Source organism: Oryzias latipes, chromosome 16 (assembly GCF_053564925.1).
Source record: "Oryzias latipes strain Hd-rR chromosome 16, Olatipes_Hd-rR_3.1".
Lineage (NCBI taxonomy): Eukaryota > Metazoa > Chordata > Actinopteri > Beloniformes > Adrianichthyidae > Oryzias > Oryzias latipes.
The window spans coordinates 23,913,079-23,934,381 of record NC_136252.1 but is presented as its reverse complement, the minus strand read 5'-3'; the positions used below and the strand labels follow the sequence as shown (position 1 = coordinate 23,934,381).

General features: G+C 41.2%; 1 protein-coding gene across 1 annotated transcript in view; it reads right to left on the bottom strand.

Annotated features, from left to right (window-relative positions):
- The window catches only part of LOC101173334 (nectin-2), a 79,612-nt gene that overhangs the window by 11,360 nt on the left and 46,949 nt on the right, over nt 1-21,303 (bottom strand). The gene's annotated exons all lie outside the window — the stretch shown is intronic.

Sequence of the window (21,303 nt, the reverse complement as noted above, 5' to 3'; positions counted from 1 at the left end):
ATTTGTGCTTTGCAGTCATTTTCCATTTAAATGTATAATTTTTGGGTGTTTTTTCTTTTCAAAATCGCTGAATTTCCGCATTTGCCGTTCAGATACTAAGAAGTGACGTGCGATGAGGCACCAGCCCGCTGAGCCTCACCTTGGATTGCGCAATACCTATGCAGTCAGTCGGTACTGCTGTCTCTCTGTATGTCGGTTCAATCACTTGTACTATATGAGCTGAGTTTACATAATTTAACAGACGTATATGATGTACAGTGTTTGTTTTTATAAATAACTGTGAGGGACGTGTTTCTTGTGCTGAACGCTAAACGCCGGCAAAAAAGCAACTGGGTGAGGCCAGAAGTCCCCGTGCCTCAAGTTAGGGGGCGCCGATGAGCCCTGAGATTATGACGCTAAAAATAATAGAAGAAGTGATAGCAAGCGGCAAGTCATTTTCTTCAGAAGGAGCGGCATATGGGCTTTATTTACAAGTAAAGGTAAGATGATAATAAGGTTTGTGCTTTTTTCTATGCTGCAGTTTGTATATGAAAAAACATGTTGAAATGATATTTTAAACAAAACACGTTAACTGTTGTCAATTAAATGGTGAATAAGTTACTCAGTATGGTTCATATGTTTGTAAATCTGATTGATGACGTCAGTGCCTCACCAGCCATTAACCTCACCGCACGTCACTGATCTCCCCCCTTATCTCCCATCTCTAAATTCCCACTCTCTCCCTCTCTTTCCTTTTTTTGGTCCGGTCCAACAAGGAGCGTGTATAAATATAATAATTATAAATAAAGCTTAGCCTCAAATACAAAAGGGGTTCATACAAATCTACTCCGTTAGTCTAAATATCCGTAAACCCCTATTATAACAGTAAAAACTGTCCAACACAAGAGGGTCCAATCTGCTTCCTCAGCCGTTGGACAGGACAAGTTCATGAAAAAAAGGCGGGGAGGAACTTTTCTTTCTGGAGAGGCTGGTGTTGGTCGAGACAGCCTTACAGCTGCATGGGAATGACAACAATATAATCCCAGATGATGAATTTGTGAGAAAACCTAGTATAAATTAATTTCTTTCCCACGAAAAAAGGAGTAAATTAAATTTAAGGTCTCACTCCGATCACCTTTTGGTTTATTTTCAAAGTGTCCCAGTGGTCTTTTTAATTACGATTTACTGCGGCAGGAGTTGTGGGTGGAACTCTTGGCACGGAGTTAGCCCACCCCCATTTCACTTCATCCATCCATTTTTTACACTTTCTCCGGGTAGCTCACAGCCCTTCACAACCCTATAATAATATTACTGGTGCAACAAAAATGGCGAACAATATCGGAGCTATCCAGCCGTACAGTTAGGAGCCAAATAAAAGCTCAGATGAGGAAAACAAACACGTGCATGGATCTAGAAGTCTACAAGGGGATGCATCCGAATGGAGCAGAGCAGGCAGTTGTGGCCTGCTTGTAGCACCTACATCACTGCTACAACAGCATTTTTTCATTTGCTCATTATTCACAGTGATTTGACTAAAGACATTTTCAGAAAAGCAGTTTTAAGCTTAATTGTGTTGTAAATATGTCTTTATCATGAGAAAAATGCCACTAGAACATGTTAAAAACACCAGCAACACAATTTTCATTGGTATGGGTCTTTAAAGGAGTGGCAGGAACATTCAGATAAGCACTTTTTGGGACTCTTGCAGAGACTGAAGTCCAATTCCAATCTGGTCCCACTTGCTCTGAGAGGAAGAGCAACTCTGTTTGGAGTCATACTGACAGCCGTGGGGGGGCTAATGAGGGGGTTAGGGTAGAAATACATGGACAAGCCCTGAGAAGCTTTCGCCCTTCTCAGACAGAAACAGCAACTTCAAATCATCACCCGCCAGCATCAATTTACACGTGTCCATAAACTACAGGAGGCTCATCATTTCAAATTTCATGTCAGCATGAGGACATAAATTATTTTCCGAAAGCCTCACATTTATCCGCATTCTTATTTGCATTACTTTCTTGTTGTTCAACAAAATTGGCTATTAAATAGTAAGAATCTCATCATTTTTTGATGATTTATAATTCCTTAAATAATTAAAATCTACATTTTTGTGCTTTCAGTTCCCATTAATCTCTGCTTTTTAAACATCCCAACATCTGGGCTAGACTGGAAGCTACAGATCTAGTTTTCCTGCTCATTAGGCACTTATTAGAGTTTGCATTTACAAAAATAAAGATGTGTCAAAAAAACTGCAAATGCGTAACTTTATTGAGAATATCAGTGTAGCATTAAATAACGAATCCACCTACACAAACAAAAAGGGTTGCAGCTGTAACACGTTTTCATAAACTGCAAGTGGCCACCCACTTCTAATGAAATGTGTTGTTCAGAAACTGAACAGGGACAAGGAAGCTATTGCTTCTACACTTATTATATTACATTTATACAGAAAAAATGGGGAAAAGTTACAGGGGGAACTGACCACAGTCAGGCAATGTTCTAGATTTGCAAAAAAATTGTACTGTAAAGTACAGTAAATGTTCAATCTGAAAATATCCAGCAGCCTATTTTACCCCATCATGCCTTCAGGCTTTCTATCCATCTTCCCAGCATGCTTTCACAACTCTCCACAATCCTCGTTCCTCCTCCTCGTCCTTCCCCACCAGTGTCACCTCAGCCTTGAGGCAAAGCAGTCAGGAGCAGCTGGTATGTTTACCTGGCCTCCTTACCACGGCTAACCTCTGGCTAAAAGAGACTCTCACCTCATTACTCACTCTGCCTCGGACACAACCTAAAACCCTGACATCCCCCTAAGTTTCTCCCTTCAAGATGCCGCTCCACCCTGGATCACATATTTGCAAGTTATTCAGCATCCTGCTGAGCATAACTGTTGCATACCACAGTAAAAGGGGGATAAAAAAAAAGTTGAGGACTTTGCTGAAGCTCTGTTCTCAGTTTTTTTTCCTTCCAGAGTCAGAGTTGTTCGCTTCTTTCAACTCTCACAGACTCGCAGGATTGTGCTCATCATGTCACCCTCCCACCAAGTTCCCCGCACAGACTGCCAGGAAAGAAACAAGGAGGCGCAAAAGAAGAGAAAGTGCCAAATGTATAGAATAGAACTGAGAAGAGAAAAAATAAAAGCACAACTCAATCTGGGAGTGAAGACATGCAGGAGTGAGAGAAAGCATGGTACATGCATGACAAGTAAGGCAGAAAGGTTCAATAACACAATTAGAAGACACATGCAGAATCTTCAGTTGTGTGCACCTGCTGCATTATTGACCTCAAACTAGTCTTACTAAAAGAGCCCGAGTCCTGAGAGTGCAGTCGCAGTAATAGGCCCCCCATCTCTCCCTCAAATGGCCTCTCATCAGCTACTGATTAATGGCACACATGGCTATAATGGTCCTGTGCAGTCTCCACATTCATTCATCCAGTGGCCCTGGAGACAAACCACAACACAGCAGGCTGTGGAGAAGCCCCAAAACGGTGCTCCAGACAAACCCCAATTCAAATGCTCATTAAGGCAGAAATGTATTCTATTGGCATTCGGTTATGCATCGTCACTGTGAGCAAGTGGAAGAAATGAATGTAAAACAATGGGAGATGGGAAGGTGGATGAGAGGAAAATGTTTAGTTCAATTTGTTACGGCGGGGAGGAGGGCGTTTCCATCATTGTTTAAGTGTGTCTGATTGTTATGTACTGTAGTCACGAAGTCCTGGCAGTTTTTGCATTTGTAAAACGGGTGCACTCTTATCCTGGTGGGAATAAAACGCACACACCAAGTATTGTTCAACACCTGAAATATGAAAGACTGTCTTCCGTGATTCCTGTACACATCAGAATTCTCCCCGGTCATCAGTCTGTCTGTTCCACAGTTCAGTCGACAACATCACACTGGAGTGCAGCTGTGCCTGGCCTCTTTAACATGCAAACACAAAAACAGAAACGTGAGCATGAGGGCCGGCGGGCATACTCGTCAAGGCTTTGCATAAAGCATAGAGTGAAGTAATGCACCAACATTCACACTGATGCAATTCTGAGTGCATTAGCGCAAATGCAAATATTCATGGGCACCCTGCAACACTCACATCAGGATTGAATGGCACCAGACTGCTCTACATACGTCAGATGACATTACACACCAAGTAGCCGGTGTTTAAAATCCTTGCGGCATCAATAATGAATAAATCTGCATTATCATCTTCTGCCGTGTATTGAATACACTACGGGCAATGCTGCTTATCCCATTGTTGCAAAGCAAAAGCTCATGTCCCTTAATGGAAATACTCCATGTGCAGATCCTCCCAATTTCCAGACATGAGCAAACTTCTCAATCTCCCCCAGCTTCCACTGCTGCTGTCCTTCCTCCTCTGCGAGGGGGCGCCTGTTTATCAGCGTGTGTACGTCTCCCCACAGCACCATTTATGTTGGAGAGTGTTTGTTTGAGCTAATCAATAATCTTCCAGTGAAGGACTTTCAGTCGCAGATTGGAGCCCAAATCTAAGTCAGCGTGAAAGACGGCATGACAGAAACACTTGCTGCTCTGCCTGAAGGGGCTCAGTGTGACACCTGGGAGCGTTCACAAGAACACGTGCACACACTGCTGTACACACTCCCAGAGATGCCTGCGAACTCTAAACGGGCTCTTCGAATGCATTTTAAAACATTCACACGCCGCTGCATCAAAGCAGACAGAGTAATGAGTTATTGACCGATCAGCCTAAACACAGGTACACAACCGCACATCCAAATGCATCTATTCCAGGCTTAATGAATGTGACCGGAGTGTGTCCCCGTCACAACCTGGAATGGAGTGATGTGCACGCTCGTGAGTGTTGGTGTGCCAAGCTGGCTGTAGATACACAAGTCATTATTGGAGGTTTAGTGTGTGCTCACTAGTCAGTCAGACTCCAGTCAGAGGAGTCAGCTTAAGGGCTCATAGCAGATCCCTGAGGAGACACTAAATACCATCAGCCGTTTAAATCCATCCATGACCATTTTAAATATGCAGCACACACACCAACTCTACTTTTAATAAGGGCTCTGAGCAACACAGAAGCAAGGAAAAAAAGGAGGGAGTAGGGAGGACAGCGAGAATGGGGGCACTATTCTGAGAGGTAGGAATTTAAGGTAAATGGAGGTGAGCGGAGTCTGCAGCATTGATTTCTTGGCAGCGGCATGGATTTACCCAGAAAGGCCACAAATGTGTCAGAAGTAGTTAGGCACGCAACAAAAGAGGGAACAAGCATTAATAGCCAGCAGAGCCACATGTGCAAACATCATATTCAGCCGTGGGAATGCTCATATTCTGACGGCTGACACCAACTGTGTCTGGTGTTGGATTTGAAAGAGCGTTCGTGTTAAAGGAGGGAGTGAAAGCAGGGATTTATACAAAAGGTTTTCATGCCTTTAGCAGCAAAAACCAGGAATTTCTTTGCGAGTCAAAAATAAATACTATTACACACACACAGATGAGCGCTAAATTTCTCCTTAATCCTAGGCTTAACTTAGCTCAAAAACCTGCCTGCTCTGCTCAGGCTTGGAAGCACACCTGAGTGTCTGCAAAGCAAGTGGAACAGCAGGGGAAAGTCGTTTCTACATTGAGATCTGAGGGCGGATGAGATATGCGGATCAAAGACGAGAAAGGGGGAGAATCAACTGATCTTAGTTTTGAATCCACAAGAAACCCCCCAGACAGACTACCTGATTAAGTAGATATTTGTGGCCTATATCCAGCATGAGAGACGAAGAGAATATTGATGATGAAGCCCCGGGGCAAAGTTGTACGTCGCTCGTCCTGGAGCTGGAAATGGCACAAATCAATGCAAAAAAAAATGTCTGACTTTCACTACAGTGACCTTTGGATGATTAGACATTTTAATGTTTGATTTATCTCTATGCAGTTTGGTCGATTAAAACAAACCTTTTTTGAGTCCTCGTCTCTTTTTAGGACTCTACACAAAAGGGTTCCCGTTTCTTTTTTTTAATTATTATTTTAGGGCTACTGGTTAATCTTTAAAATTTAAACTACTTAGTTTCAAGTCACATTTCTCAAGCTAAACTGGTAAATGACATCCAAGTGAGAATTAAGCTTCTGCTTTTTTTTTTACTTGTTCTGTCCAATAACTGAGCAAACAGATTAGAGCTGAAGGCCTATTGTGTCGGAAAGGTTTTACTATCACAAAAATAGGTTATATAGCTTCAAGAAACAGGTGTAGATTTGTATAAACCCCTTTTTGTTCTCGTTTTTTATTATTTCCATTTATTTGTTACATTTAGTGTGTGTGGGGAGGGAGAGGGGAAGAATGTGAGGGGGGGGGTGGAAGAGAGTAAAGGGAAGAGAGGTGGAGAATGAGGGGGATACAAGCACTGATTTGAATAAGTTATTATTTTAAGCTGTAACAATTATACCAGATCTGCTGAGACGACAATTATTACTTACAAAGGTTAAATTCTGACACGAAGATGAGCGGAAGATATTTGTCCATCAGTACACTGTGGGTTAGGAGGGGGGATGAAGCAGACAGGGAGCAGTGTGGTACGTGGGGGTGGAGATACAAGCATGCTGCCGAAGTGAACTGTGTGTTCATAAGGGGAACCAGATCCTACCCAGCCTGACCAGCCAGACCAGGAGAGGGGGGGGGAGATCCCCAGGCTGGGACCCAAGCAACCCAGAGATCACCGCGCACCCCCCCCACACACACACACATAACCCTACCCTCTACATCCTCCTCAGCCGCTTTGTTATAGCTTCTGCTTTTTCTATAGAAACACAGGAAGTCCTGCACGTGATCCAACTGGCATGTTCAAAACCAGGTTTGTCTAGTCAGTCCAGAAACCATGACATGAAAAATATGCATTAAGCACATTCTGACAAAACAGCTAAGTAAAAAATATTCCTCTTCATTTTAGTTTCAAACCATTTTCATAACTGCTTATTGGAAAAACTGTTTTATATTTATGTCAAATGCCTTCTATGCAAAACACAAAACATTTCAACACTTGACCTGAGAAGGAAAAAAAAGGAAAATCCTCACAGCTTTTATTCTCAACGGATTCTTAACCCTTTAACATTGTGTAAAAAGAATCCTATTTATGCACTTTTTTTTTTAGTCAATAATTTACAGAATTGTGGCAGAGCACGTTTCAAATGCATTAAATTAAATACAAGTAAATGTGCACATCATTAGGGTTGAGGGGTTAATTCATTCATTCGCTCCTTACTGTATAAACTGATTACATTTTCCCCCCCATAGCAAACAAGATTATTGTAACGATGTAAACATCACTTTCAACCTAGCTGGGGGCAAAACACTCCACTAAAGCCTATAAACTCATCTATTTGGTCTAATTTGTGCCTCCTTGTCACCACTCTGTGACCTGGAAATCAATCTCAACAAAGCATTCTGAAGGACCTCAATTCCTGAATGCGCCTGTAAGAGTGCTGCTCTGCTGGGAGAAAACAGTCAAGAATCCATATGGGGTCTTAAACATGCTCAGTTCTCATCCCGCAAGGTCTATTATTTGGTTGAATAATTAAGCTCTGACATTACAGATGTATTTTTTATTGCTGTACATATTTTACATTAGTACTACAGAGACCTTGGATTAGCAAAGATCTGCATGAGTCCTCATCTTCATGTGTCAAGTGCAGCACAAAGAGCCACTAAGAATACGTTACCTTCAGGAGAGGCAGCAAGATGATTGAGAATAACTCTGTTTCGCAGCATCAGAGGAAACTCTTGAGTTTTTCTTTTTTTTTCTTTTTGCTTGTAAAAAGCACAGCCTGGCATTTACAAACCGAGTTAGCCTGTGGGTCATGGTTTCCAACCAGTGCTTTCATGTTTCCATGCTAATGTGAAGTAGGGCAGAACTTGCAATAAGGAACATCTTTTCCCCAAACACAGTCATGTGAGGGGAAACCACTCCTCTCTTGTGTGTTCTGTCAGGTTAAGTTAGCAATCATAACTCCTTAAGATTCCATTGAGGTTCAGCAGGGTGTATCTCCTTCTGTTTCATGGAAAGTCAATTAGACATCAATAAGTACAGCTATAATTTATACATAAGGCACGCCAGGTTATAAAGCAGATTTGAAAAACATGAAGGATTTTAAGTGTGCATCGCATTCCAAAAGATACAGAATGGGTTATTTAGTTCTGATTTACAAATTTCTGGCCGAAACGCACCAACAATGGTAAAACAAACACGTCAACAACAACACGTCTTATTTTGAAAGGAAGTCATGTGAACCCTCTGTCAAAAGTTATAAACTTTTAAATAGTTAAAAAATATGCATTTTTTAATGTTTATGTATTGTGGGTGCCAAAACAATAGTTCATTGATAATTCTTATTTTTTAATTATCTTCTTTTTGTACTACAGTATTTCTCATATTTTAAGTGCTTCTCATGTTACTATAATGGTGTCTTAAACTTTGATTTACCATAAAGAATTTGACATTTAGATCATAAATGCGTGTGATTTTTCAGTCCGTCATCCCCCCCCCATGCTTTTTAACAACATTTTTCACTTGTTTACAATCTGCTGTGTGGCAGATGCTTCTTCAAATTCAGCCACTTCTCTTTTCTATCGCAGTGAAAAAAACAAGTTCTAGTTAAACATTTTAAAGTAAGAAGTTATGTTTTAAATCTGCTCTTCTTTTACACATTTTCGGGTCAATCACTTGCATTTCCTGTTTTGATGAAGCAAACTAGATTACAGGCCGAGTCCCATTAGCTTTGGGTGACAAGTTTCGGACAGGAAACACAGTCATCCCACCTGACAGAATGAACAACCGGTTAGTCAGCTAGCTGGCTGACTCATGACTCGAGACAATAGGGGCTTACTCACCTGTCAGGATTGCTGCATTTTTCAGAAGGGACTATTTACATAAGAGAAAGAGGCCTCTCAGTTTACACAACTACACACGTAAAGATGCTCAGACACTCCGAAACTTCCTGACAGCCAAGATGTAGATTAGATGCACGTCTTACCGGACTCTAAGATACAGACGAAACCCGAAGCAAGACCTTTGCTCAACTGACTGTCAGCAAAAACACAATAGCACAGCATCGCTTTCTTTTAATATGCCATTCTGGAATGTTAATCACCACAGAAACCCATTATCTTCACATCCTCTTGTTCCCTCTCTCCATTTGTCTTCCTCTCATTTTTAAAAGCTGACAAACTCATTTCTTGTTACTGGAAAGTACCATTGTTTTATTGAGCGCACATGTAGAGGGAGGCACAGACAAGAGGCACAGGAGATAAGGGGACAGGCAGCAGCAAAGGGAGGACTGTCGGAGTGCTGACATAAATTGGGGGATCATAAAAACGTGTCATCCTGGAATTAATCTGCAAAGAATGAATAAAGTGAAGCACCTCAGGGAGAGGTGCAAGTGTGCTCGGATGTGCAGAAGAGTGTGTTGGGGGCTACTCTTGACTCAGTATAATGAAGGGAGTGGAAACGGGAAAAACGTGCAACTCATGGCTTTCAAAATCCCTCAAAGCTTGACGGTCTACATTCTTAACAGGAACGTGCTGTTTTTTTTTTGGATGGAGCCACATGCACAGTATACAAATGTATCCATTTGTGCTTCAGCTGTGACACACGCCTTTCCTCCTGCTGCAGCACCTACAGGCAGTGCCACATAAATCATGAATTTTATGCATATTGGATGTCAACAAAGATCTGTAATTTTTGCAATGAAATGCTAAATGTCACAAAACACCAGCGTTTGGTTCCACTGACGGCTGGACTCGTATCACCAGCGGATGTGCTGCCAGGCTGCAGTCCCCACTGCAGCCGTCACACTGACGCTGAAAGGTTACAACTGCACCGACTGTGTTGTGGCGGCAGTGGAAGAGCAGCCAACAAGTGAGACTAGGGGGGACACGTGGGGTAATGAAACCAGACAGGAAGAAAAGGCAAGTCAGACAAGAGCAACTTCATTTAAATGCACTAAAGTAGATTTTTTTGTCTTCTGGGAACCTGATTCAATTCTTAAAAATTAAATAATGCAAATGATAAAAAAATCTACATTTCATCAAACTGCTGTGTTAATATAATGATGTAAACTTTTGCTATTATTCAGCTTGATCCATTTTGAGACTTGGTTCCCCTCTTTTCTCTCGTGTGACAGGGTCAATAAGCATTAGAGGGTTCATTTAATGCGACAACTTGATGTATGTTTAACATAGATATGATGATGAGGAACATGAAGGGGAAAAAAAAGAGCACTTACTCTCCGTTTAAAGCAGATGTTCGGATTTAAATGCCAGGGCTTTATCTGGATAATAACCTAATCACATCCCTGAGACTTTGTCTCTACACTCTGTATTAAAAAGCATTGTAGTTAAAGAGGTTCAGCTCACATTCTAATCATATCTCAGCATGAAAAAACTCACGTCACAAAACTCTTACGAAACAAATGTTAAGGCAACAGATAATCCTTGATTTTTATGATGTACAAATCAAACTGGGTCCAGACGTGGGACTTAATGTGGATGAACAGTCTTGTGTTTTAGAGTGTGGAAATCGTCTTTACTGAGATTTATTTTTTATCTTTTAAAGGTTTATGAATAAATGTATTCCTTAAAATTGTAAATAGTTTGAGCTACACCTCAATTTGACAATGAGGAATGACAACTATTGCCTCTTTTTTCTTCTTACCCCTCTACATTTTTAATCAAAAGCCTTTATTTCTTCACTTTGTTTTATTTAAAACCAGCTTCTATAGAATTACGATTGCTGCTCAATTGATTTAACTTCGCATTGATAGATGTGTCAACTCTAGCAAAAGGGGGTCAGTTTCGAGAAGAGGCTGAAAAATAAAGATGTCATTGGGATGTTCAGTCCATTTATTTAATTATTGCACTAAAAAAATAATTTTTAGTTGCATCAACCAAAGTTAGAAAACACCCCAATCGACAGGAAATCACACGTAAATGTCTAAAAAGGCATAACTAGAATTAAAGCTTTGTTTTTAATCAAGTATGCCACAATCTCATCGAGTATTCATTCATGTTGGCATTTATAAGACATGAGATACAGTACTTAAAGCTGGTTGTGGTAGAACATAAAGTTGCTGCTTACAATATAGATGGTGCTGCACCTTGTAAGAACCACCAGCAATGGACGGATGACTTGGTCTGAGGTCACGAATGCAACGTTTAGAGAATTTAATGAACCTGCTGATATCCTTTTTTGTTTTGAAAACAGAAAAATAGCAATCGGTTCATCAGCTGCTGGTTTCAGCTTTGAGTTTTATTTGAAAAAATCCAAAACCTTGTGCTATTCACCATCGAATTCCCTTCTTGCAAATGCACCCTGAGCTAATGTTGAATGCCAAAATCCTTTTCATTCCTCTATAGATATTTATGAATTCTAAAATGAAAAGCAGAGACTCAATATTGAGAACATTTGTGTTTGCCGTTCAAACAGAGGTCCACAGTCTGCCCTTTAAAAATGGCTCAATTTGGCTGAACATCAAACAGAGATTTTATTGATATTTTAGGGATGTCAATACTTCCTTTATTCAAAACTATTTTGCACTCATGAATTCTTAGCAAGGTTGTTGCAACATAACCAGTTAATGGGTTTAAATAATTGTCTAATGGACAATCACATCCTTCATCCTGATAAGTTCAAGGAAATGGCAATACAAACTCTTTATGAACGTCTTTGAGATTAAAGTGTTTGTGAATACTGAGGTAATTAATGACTGCTCTCGATCATAGCTATAATTGATTTTATTCGAATTTTAAGGAAATTAAAAGCCTTTTTTTTAAAAGTGAAACATATAAATAAAAGACAGAAAAAAATGCAAAGAAAACGAAGCAAAAGATCAGCGGCTGAGCTCCTCAAAATGAAAACAACACAGTTAATACGTATGTGGACTTTAAGTGTTTTCAACTGCTGCCGGAGAGTTCAGACTCACACCCGCACCCACACGCACCCACACACACACACACACAGGCAAGCACCAAATAGCAACACTTATAAAGAAATTTGATATTCTTGACTTTTAAACTGCTGTGTTTGTGCCTATGACCTTTAAGGTTGAAAGGGTGAGTAATGAGAAAAGGGGCCGCCCAGCCAGGCCTGCCAGGGAGGCTGTAAAATGACGGACAGAGATGAGATGAGGAGGGATGGGCGAGAAAAGGAGAAGGTACAATAAGAAATGTGAAGGCACCGTCAGAGCATTTCCTCTCCTTCAGGCTCCTCCAGCTGCTCTCCTTTCCCTCCCTCTTGATCACTTTTCATTGTCACTCATCTTTCCAACCACCGCTAACCACTTGTGCTGCCATTCCCCCTCCACCGCCTGCCCCATCCGTTCTCTTGCTCCCTTTCTTTATCCACACAAATGACTCTGTGAAGCCGGTCAAGTGTTATGAAATTCTGCCTGCAGCTCAACCTGCCTAATACAAGGCCTGGCTCATTGCACCAAGACAAGTAATACCCTCGCACACACACGCACATGAGCCCATAAACCACACACCAAGCTGCATGTTTGTCATCATGTGTGCCAACACCAAACACAAAGTATTTACCATGTTTGCAATAAATGGATAGTCTAGATGCCAAAAATAACTGTTTTGGCACGGAGAACACGCCCATAAGCGGCAAAAACGAACTATTCATCATGATGGCGCTAACAGATGAAACGGCAGCTGATAAAAGGATCTATAGATGTAATCTTTTCCAAACGTTTGCTTTTGTGGCTTTTGGACTCCTTGTATGCAATCCGAGCGGTCTGAGCACATCACAGTGCCTTGGTTTTCTTCTTGAAAAAGCGGATTTTCTGATGTTTGATGGCTCTAAAGAAAATTTCTGGAGATGAATCAGAAATTGAAATATTGTTGCTGAAGCCCACTATATCATTACTGCGACAAACACTCAACCTAAACACACACATACACACCCAGCCTGCATCGGCCTTTCTACTTCTCCCATCTATTCACACTAATGAATAGCAATTGGAGGACAGGGAACCCTGAGGCACAAGAGTAAAAGGGGTATTAAGAGGAGGACAGCAGAATACAGAGTCTTAAAATAGGATAAATGAGCAGGAAAAACTCAATTCAACACACACCTTTCCCCTGCAACACAACTAGACACACACCATGCCAAACCAGGTGCTCGACAGCAGAGCATGCACGTCTGTTTGCTCTGCAAGCAGGAGGCCTGTGATATAGAAATGCAACAGCTCCATATATCAGGATGGCGGGGACCTGTGGAGGATAAACGACCTGTGAGCACTACCTGGACAGTGTGTGTAATGCACAGATAAATAACTTGGACCTGGAGGCAATATGATGACATGCAGACTCGTGAAGAGAGCAGCATTAGTGCACGGAGATAAACAGACCGGAAGCATGAAGAGTGAGCCAGCACACGCACTTGTTTATGAGAGTTTTGTTTGTCTGAATCCACCGGGAATGGCAGTCATTTGGGAGGGTAATGGCTTAGGAAAACTGAAATGTACTGGAACATAAATTAATCAGAATGCGAGTGTTGCATCCATGCACCCAGGGAGTCGCTTTGTACATCCCATGTTTGCCATTTATTCCCTGTTGTTATTCCAAAACTAAGAATTTCCAACCGTTATAAATCATAAACAAAGTCTCCTCAGATGTTTCCATCTGTGGCCGTTTTTTGGATGCTGGCCACATCCAAATGCGAAGCTGCGATTAAGGCAAAGATCATACACATATTTGTGATAAAACTGTTTAGAAATACTTCACGTAGCCACATCTGAATAACATTTAATTTCCCTCAGTAAGATAAGACCTTTTGTCCATTGAGGACTCCTCATTCTATCACTGCCCAAAGCTGACAGTTAAAAGATGAGGGATGGTGCACTGTGGCTGTGCGTTGCATGGCAATGCTGAGCCATTCTCTGAATAGCTCCATCTCCCCCACATCAAACTCTGAAGTGTACTTCAGCAGCGGCTCAGAGGAGTTACCCATGATGCCTCAGCTGTGGCACCAAGTGACAGGCTATGTAGTCCAAATCACTGCAGACCCCAGAGGAGAGTTTGGGTTAATAAGGGGACAAAAACATACGGCAGGCGCCCGCGAGGAGCTGCGCTGTGGTCAAGGATCAGTGCAGAGGATGTTCATGCGGAGCACACTCCTGTGAAGACAGCTCGTTTGATTTTCAGCATACAGATTTCTGCTCCCCAAACAACATCTAAGGGTTAAAATGAATCATTTATTTTCGCCTCACAAGGCAGCTCAAAAGAAAGTGACAAGGGAAGCGATGGAATTAATGGAAGAATAATGATTGCAGAAGCTTTTGAATTCTTCAGACTGTACTACCACCATAGATAAATCTACAGATTCACACCCCTTCAACTTTATTCTGCGGCAGACGATGAGACGATAAGAGCAGAACAGAGAGGAAATATGTGATTACAGCGTCTCTAAGATGACATGGAGATAAACGTGGAAGGGCTATGCATTTATAAGGGAGGAGCTGACACTTGCTGATGAGCGGGCAAAGATGCTAAAGTTCTGACGTCTCTGCTTTGAGTTTGATTGTTATTTCATGTCAAAGGCATCAGAGGAAACTTGAGTGGCACAGGAGGAGGAGGCTGCAGCTCCTAGCATGGCACTCAAGTCCACTCCATCACTTCAGTGTACTGTAGGAACTAGCAGCTGTACACAGCAAACCCACACAGCAGATAAATACAGAGTCGGCTGATGACTCAGAGTTATTATCGATCCCATCTGAGCAGTTGTGATTTTTATAAACTGTAAATTATTGTTCTGACAGGCTGGGAAATTAGAGCACTACAGTGTTGCAGGATATCAACAAAAACACAAGATGTACAGTTTATTTACTCTAGATGGGCTTACTGCTCTCCAGCAAATTAGCCACAACTTCAAATCCCTACGACTTCAATTGCAAAAATGCTACTATTCTGTCAAAGAAGCATTTACAGTCACAGCGTTTACACAGTTTGGTTTTTGCTCCTGTCACAACAGAAAAGAAGCAGTTATAGTTTTAGAAAAAGTGTTTTTTTTCCTGTCTTGTTGTTGGATATAGATCAGTCACACATCTTTTACTTGTCGCAGAAGGAAACAATTGTAGGCGGAAAGTTCTTAATGTACCGGTAATACTAACCTGGCTCTTCGCACGAGGATTGATTGTGTGATGCTATAAACCCGCAGCTAAAGTTCCTAAGCGTCTCGCAACAAGGAATTAAACACAGAAGTCCACTTTCACTGCAAAAACTTAATCTTAAGGCCATGACACACAGCCACTACCAACATTTTGCACATTTGCAGATCCTTTTTTGGCTAATTTAAAGACATTTTTTAAATTATAAGAAGTTATAACCTATTTCTAGGGGACCTTTTTTGCAGTATTAATACAAAACAAAAGATTTCTTTCATTTCATCTCTTCTTGGCCACAAACATAAATGTACATAAAACATAACAGTAACACTTATTCATCTTCAGAACATGATATGAATTTCTCAAGTTTCTGTGAAAGTTTATAAACACTGACATAGAACAATGTAAAATTAGAAAACTGAAGAAGTTGTTAAATTTTGATGCAACTTTGAGACATCTAAAAGATTCACAGCTGTAGTAAAATTACTTTTCATCAATGTGGAGATATTATTTGTTATACTCACTCAGACAAACTTGCATTTGTATGCACATTCCGTGAGGCGTGCACAAGCACAGCAGTTACACGCACAAATGAACACAATCATCAAGCATTTACAAGAAACTTTGGAGTCCCCAGATCTCACTTCGCCGAGATCAAATATTTGCAGACTTATTTGGTTTTTATCTCCATATTCATCTCTCATTCTTTAGGTTTGCATCCAAGTGTGTGTCCGCGTGCACGCAGGGCACTGTGCGCGCACTTTGTAAGCAGTGCCTGTTGAGACGGTGAATTAAACAGCAAGCGCATTTGATCTGCACAACACTCCGGGGCAAATGCGCGCACACACACAGGCTTGCATACAGCATCAAAATCATTTCCATCATAGAAGCTATTCTTAGAGGCTGCAGCAAACCATTCTTTCCCAGATATAATCTCTTTTATTCATATCCCCGCACACACACATCGTCGTACAAATGTGTGCACACCTTGCTCAAAGCTACACTCCCGGGTGGTCATACTGCACTGACATAATGTTCTTTGTTTTTCTTGTTTTATTGTTGAGAACAGGATTTGTTCCAGGTAAGTCACAGCATGAAGACTTTTTTGGTTTTATTTAACACACAACATCATACGCGCACACTCCGGGTCCCTTCATCTGGAGGAGCGGAGTGTTTTTGCAGGTGTGCAGAGGTCAGTGGATGTCTAAGCCTCTCCTCAGCAGGCTCACACACACACAGACACACAATCTGATCAGTGAGAAGCTATAATAAACACAGCTGCAACAACTCAGCCCTCATCACCCTTCCTCCAAATCCTCTCCGCCTTCAATCAGCGATCTCCTCTCTGCTCTGCTCCCTGCCCTTTTGCTCCATCCATCTTTGGTTCATCTTAAACTTTTATTTTTTGGGACATTTTTTTACCCAAAGTAACTCAAATATATAAACTAGCCACGTCCAGAGCCACACATTTCTCCTCTCCACACCCTTTTGCCCTTTTTGCCCTCCAGTCATCTAGGTCTTATGTTGTGTCCTCTCTCCCTGCCCTCTCAGCTCTTTTTTTGAGCATGCACTACCCCCGAGGGAGGCTTATCCGCCCAACGATGCAGCGCAACAACCCTGTTACCTCCAGTTCAGTCAGCACGGGACAGGAAGAGTAAACGCCCACGAGCCTCCGGGAAAACTGCATTCACTTCCCCATGTCCGTCTGCCCCGGTTTGTGTTGGGGGGCATTGTGTTCGTCTGTACAGCAGACACACATGAGGAGATTAAAAGTTCGAGGCTTGTTTACCATTTGACAAAAAAAAAAAAAAAGTACAATTTCCAGTTTCTGGTTTCACTGCACTCATTTTTTACAACTCTTATAAGAAGCACAATCATCTGTTAGAGAGAAAATTAAATTTCCACTCAGGTAAGCTGCGTTCAGAATCCCCACTTGTCTTAACGGAAAGGCTACAGTGTGTGGCTTTCATTACTGATAAAACAAAGCTATCACTGCCTGTTTCTGTCACACAAAACAACAAAAATCACATCACGAACCAAAAACTCACAATTTATCATTTGTTTCCAACAAACAAACCTAATGATACTGCAATGTGTGCAACAGCCCCTAATGGCCTTAGAACAATTGTAGACTAAAGTCCCATTGGTCTTTTAAAATTGATTATGCGTTTTTAGCCAAAAATCCAATATCCCTTTTTCTAGGACAGTTTCAGCAGAGCGGCAGTAGTTCTCTGGAAATGCGCCTCTGAATTGTGGGGTTGACTTTTGGAGTAAGCCTGTCCCCATATTCCATCATCCCTTTGTTTATACTTTCTCCGGCTATCTTACAACTTAACATTACAAGTGTAAAAAAAAATGGTGAGCACTATTGGAGCTATTCAGATGTACAGTTTTGGGCCAGATGCCAGCTCAGACAAAGAAAACAAAGATGTATACATGGTCTATTTGTCTACAAGTGGATGCATCAGAATAGAGCAGAGCAGGGAGCTTGCGGCTTGCCGTCATTGATCCATAGTCACATCTACAAGCTTTTTTCCACCGCCTTATTTGGTCTACTCCTGATTCACACCAATTTGAATAAAATACTGCTTCATTTATTTCATATATGCCCCACCATCATGAGAAAAGGGCTACAAGAACATGTTAAAAACACCCAAAACACAATTCATCCAAGTGGGCCTCTACTCTTGATGAAGGACATGAGTAGATGTATGCAATACAGGGCAGCTAACAAGTGTTAGAAAAGAACGACAAACACTAAAACTAATTCCCTTTAAGACCTTAGAATTCAGCAATTCAGAGAGTACTATCAAAAGATCTCAAAATCATAAGATGGGGAATATCAGTGACAAAAACGCTTGACATTTGTAGCACGTCTGCCTATTTTTGTCCAAAACTTTCAGAAAATAGCAACAATTGGTGTGACGCTCTAAGAAACTGATACAAGAACAAAATTTGTGTTCTTTTATTTGTATCAGTTTCTTTTAAATCATCCATTTTATTCATAATCCTGTAAAATTCACACTCAAAGATTTTGAGTGAAATGTTTTACCTCTTTAAGGTTGGTTTACAAGATGAACTACAAAATTTTAACTTAGGCCAAAGAAAAAAGCCTGATGAAAAAGTGACCGTTTCAAAAACCTGCCAATTTATGTAAAGACTTTTTTTACTGGTTACATGATTATTCTGATTATTTTTTCATTGAATTGCCTAACGTTCATTTACTTAACTCTATAAATGAATTTCTGAATCAGTTTTTCACAAACAGTAAAAACCTGCCAGTAGAAAAGACAAACTCAACCTGATGCATGAATTTCAGAAAAATCTGCACTCTGGAGAAGTAACTCATTCCACCTGTGTCACATTCAGAGCTTTGGGTTCTGTGTTGTTAAAGTCAGTCAAGCAGAGCAGCCATGTTATCTGCTGCGTGTCCTTGCCGTAAGGTTTAAAGAGAGGGAATATTTCCCACTGAATAATCCACATTATTGAAGTTAAAGGCTTCCCACAAAGACGGGGTTTAACATCAAAACCCAAACTGGATTTCTTCCTTTTTTCCTTCTCTCAGGAGGCAGACACTTGAAGTGAGCAGGTTTGGATTTATTTAACTTTTGCATAGACTCCGTTGTGGATTCCTGATGCATGCTAAGCAGCCAATTTAACAAGCTAATGCAACCCAATCCAATGCCCCATGATACATTTTACTTTTAAAATGTTATAGTTTTGCGTACTTTTAATGTATTATCATAGTAGTGGGTTTAGGGGCCGTCATCTGGATTTAGTAAGTCCAGATGACAGCCCCTAAACCCACTACTATGATGGAATCAACCTGGATGAATGAGAGTCTTCATAGACGTATTTAATGTACTATGTTTGCATTTGTTTGTTCCTTGGGTCTAAGAGTTGAGTTGCTCCTAGATAGTCCTAATGCTTCGGTTGCTTTTCCTAAATTTATTTAGACAAACAAGTGAGAAAAACGTTTTAAAATGGAGGCGGAATGACAGCACTTTGATTTTGCCTGTGTTCAATTTTACAGATGCAATAAGCAACAAGAGCAGCCTGTAGAAAAAATGTATAAAGAAATATTGTTTTGAAAAATTTGACCCCAACAGGGACCTCAGATTACTGTGCTATGTAATTATCTAAATTGTTTTTATGCAAAATGATGGGCTTTTTAACTGTAGAATTTCTGGAAGGAAATAAAAACCATCCACAACCTTTCAGTTCCTGTTGTTCTTACCGAATGTCGCCATTTGTTTTGAATCTGCAGCAGTAAACTTCGGTCAACTGGCTGACAGGGCGAGGGTGAGAAATTTGACTGTTACTAAATTAATTCATGTTAATTGCATCAATGAATCCTTCCTAAAACTGGAAGATAATTAGAACTCACAACGATGCGTCAAATCTAGAGCGCTGCAAAGCCTAAATATTGAAAATTATTATCCTCAGTTGAAACATGAGTTATATAAAGCGTTCTCCAACAGACACATGAGCAGCGAAGCACAAACTCAGATTTGATGACTCATCAGAAACAATTTTGCTGCCTTAAAGTTTAAAAAAAATATATATGCAGAACCGTTTTTAATAATTGAGGTTAGAGGTGGACATGCTTTAATCTCCTTGAAGGCCCAGGTCACCTCATCCATCACTTGGATATTCACACAACAGCCTCTGCCATCCATCACTCACTCTGGGATTTATTAGTCAGGTCTGGAGCTGGCGGGTGAGAGGTTAAACGGTCGGGGGGAGTTCTGTGTTAGTGGTTATCAGTAGACAGAGGAAAGTTCGTCTGTGTGCTAATCAACACACAAACACATACACACACAATCAGATGCTTAATCAACACTGCAGGTGCAGCTGGCAGAGCTGGAGGCTGCAATTGGAGACATGCACAATCATCCAAGTGCCGGAAAGTCACTCGGCTGATAAAGGTGCAGCTAACAATTCTGGTTACTCCAAATCATGAATACTTTTGCTTTTAAAACCAGTGTTGCCACCCAGTGGGAGCAAATCCAACCAAACAGACTTCCCAAACACGATTGACCAAATGGCTCTTTTACAAGCCTACGTCCCCCCTTAATACCTACCCACTGCTTTGAATAAACAGGTCTACTACCAGTCAGCCAAACTGCCTGAGGACACCACAGCATGCCTCATCACTGCAAGCCAACACTGATAGTAGTGGAGATGCTGTCACTTTGGCTTCAGATTCAGGTTATTTGCCCCGAGCTCAAATGTAACACATTTGCCATAACAGGGGTCTCAGCTGTCATATGATGTTCAGAACTTTCCCTGGGAAAGCAGACCAAAAAAGATGCGAGTGCCATGCTGAAATCCTTTTTCCTTCTCTTTACAAGCTGAAGCTTAAAAGCTTTGTTGCTGCACTCAAGTCTTTTACATTAAACTGGAGGGAGCAAAGAAGTCAAGAGTGGCTCTGTGTGTGTGTGTGTGTGAGTGTAAATGTGGTCCATATCTCACCAGCCTAAAATCCAAAGCAATTAGAGGAGCCAGATGGTGGACTGGACTCACAGTAAATAGCTGCATTGACTGAAGAAGCCTGCAACAAAAATGAACTGTGACAAGTAGCCAAGGATGACACACAGATATAAGCGCATCAAAGCACTGGGCAAACCATGGAGATGCGGCGCCATAACGCCACACACCAACTGCTCCTGAATCAATAGCAGAATACATTTATGCCATCCGAGGAGAACACAGAAGGTTTTTTCTCTCTCTCTCTCCTTTTTATATATGCAGAACAAATGAGACAGGTGCACAGGCATGCATGAGCACACTCGTGGGCAAACATGGCAGAACTATCACGCACAGAAACCTCTACTTGCCCTCCTGTTAAAATTTGACCAAACCAGTTTGGTTTAGTTAGAGTTCAAACAATGCAGCCTTTGAGAGGCAGCCTCATTCACAGAGGTCCAGCTTGGCCTGCACATTCCCCAACGGCACACATACACTGCCTCCCAGCAGGGGAAAAAAAACGAAAAACAACTGAAGTCATAGCAACACATTCCTCTTCTCTCCCACTTTTTCGGTGCCCACAGATGTCCCGGCTCACTGGATCCATCAATGTTTATTTACTTTTAAAATGAGCGCATGTGTCTTTTCATCCAAGCTCATTACCTGACTGTTAAAATGAAGCACCAGACAAAAATGTGGCCTTTTAGGGAACTACATGTCCGACATTTCG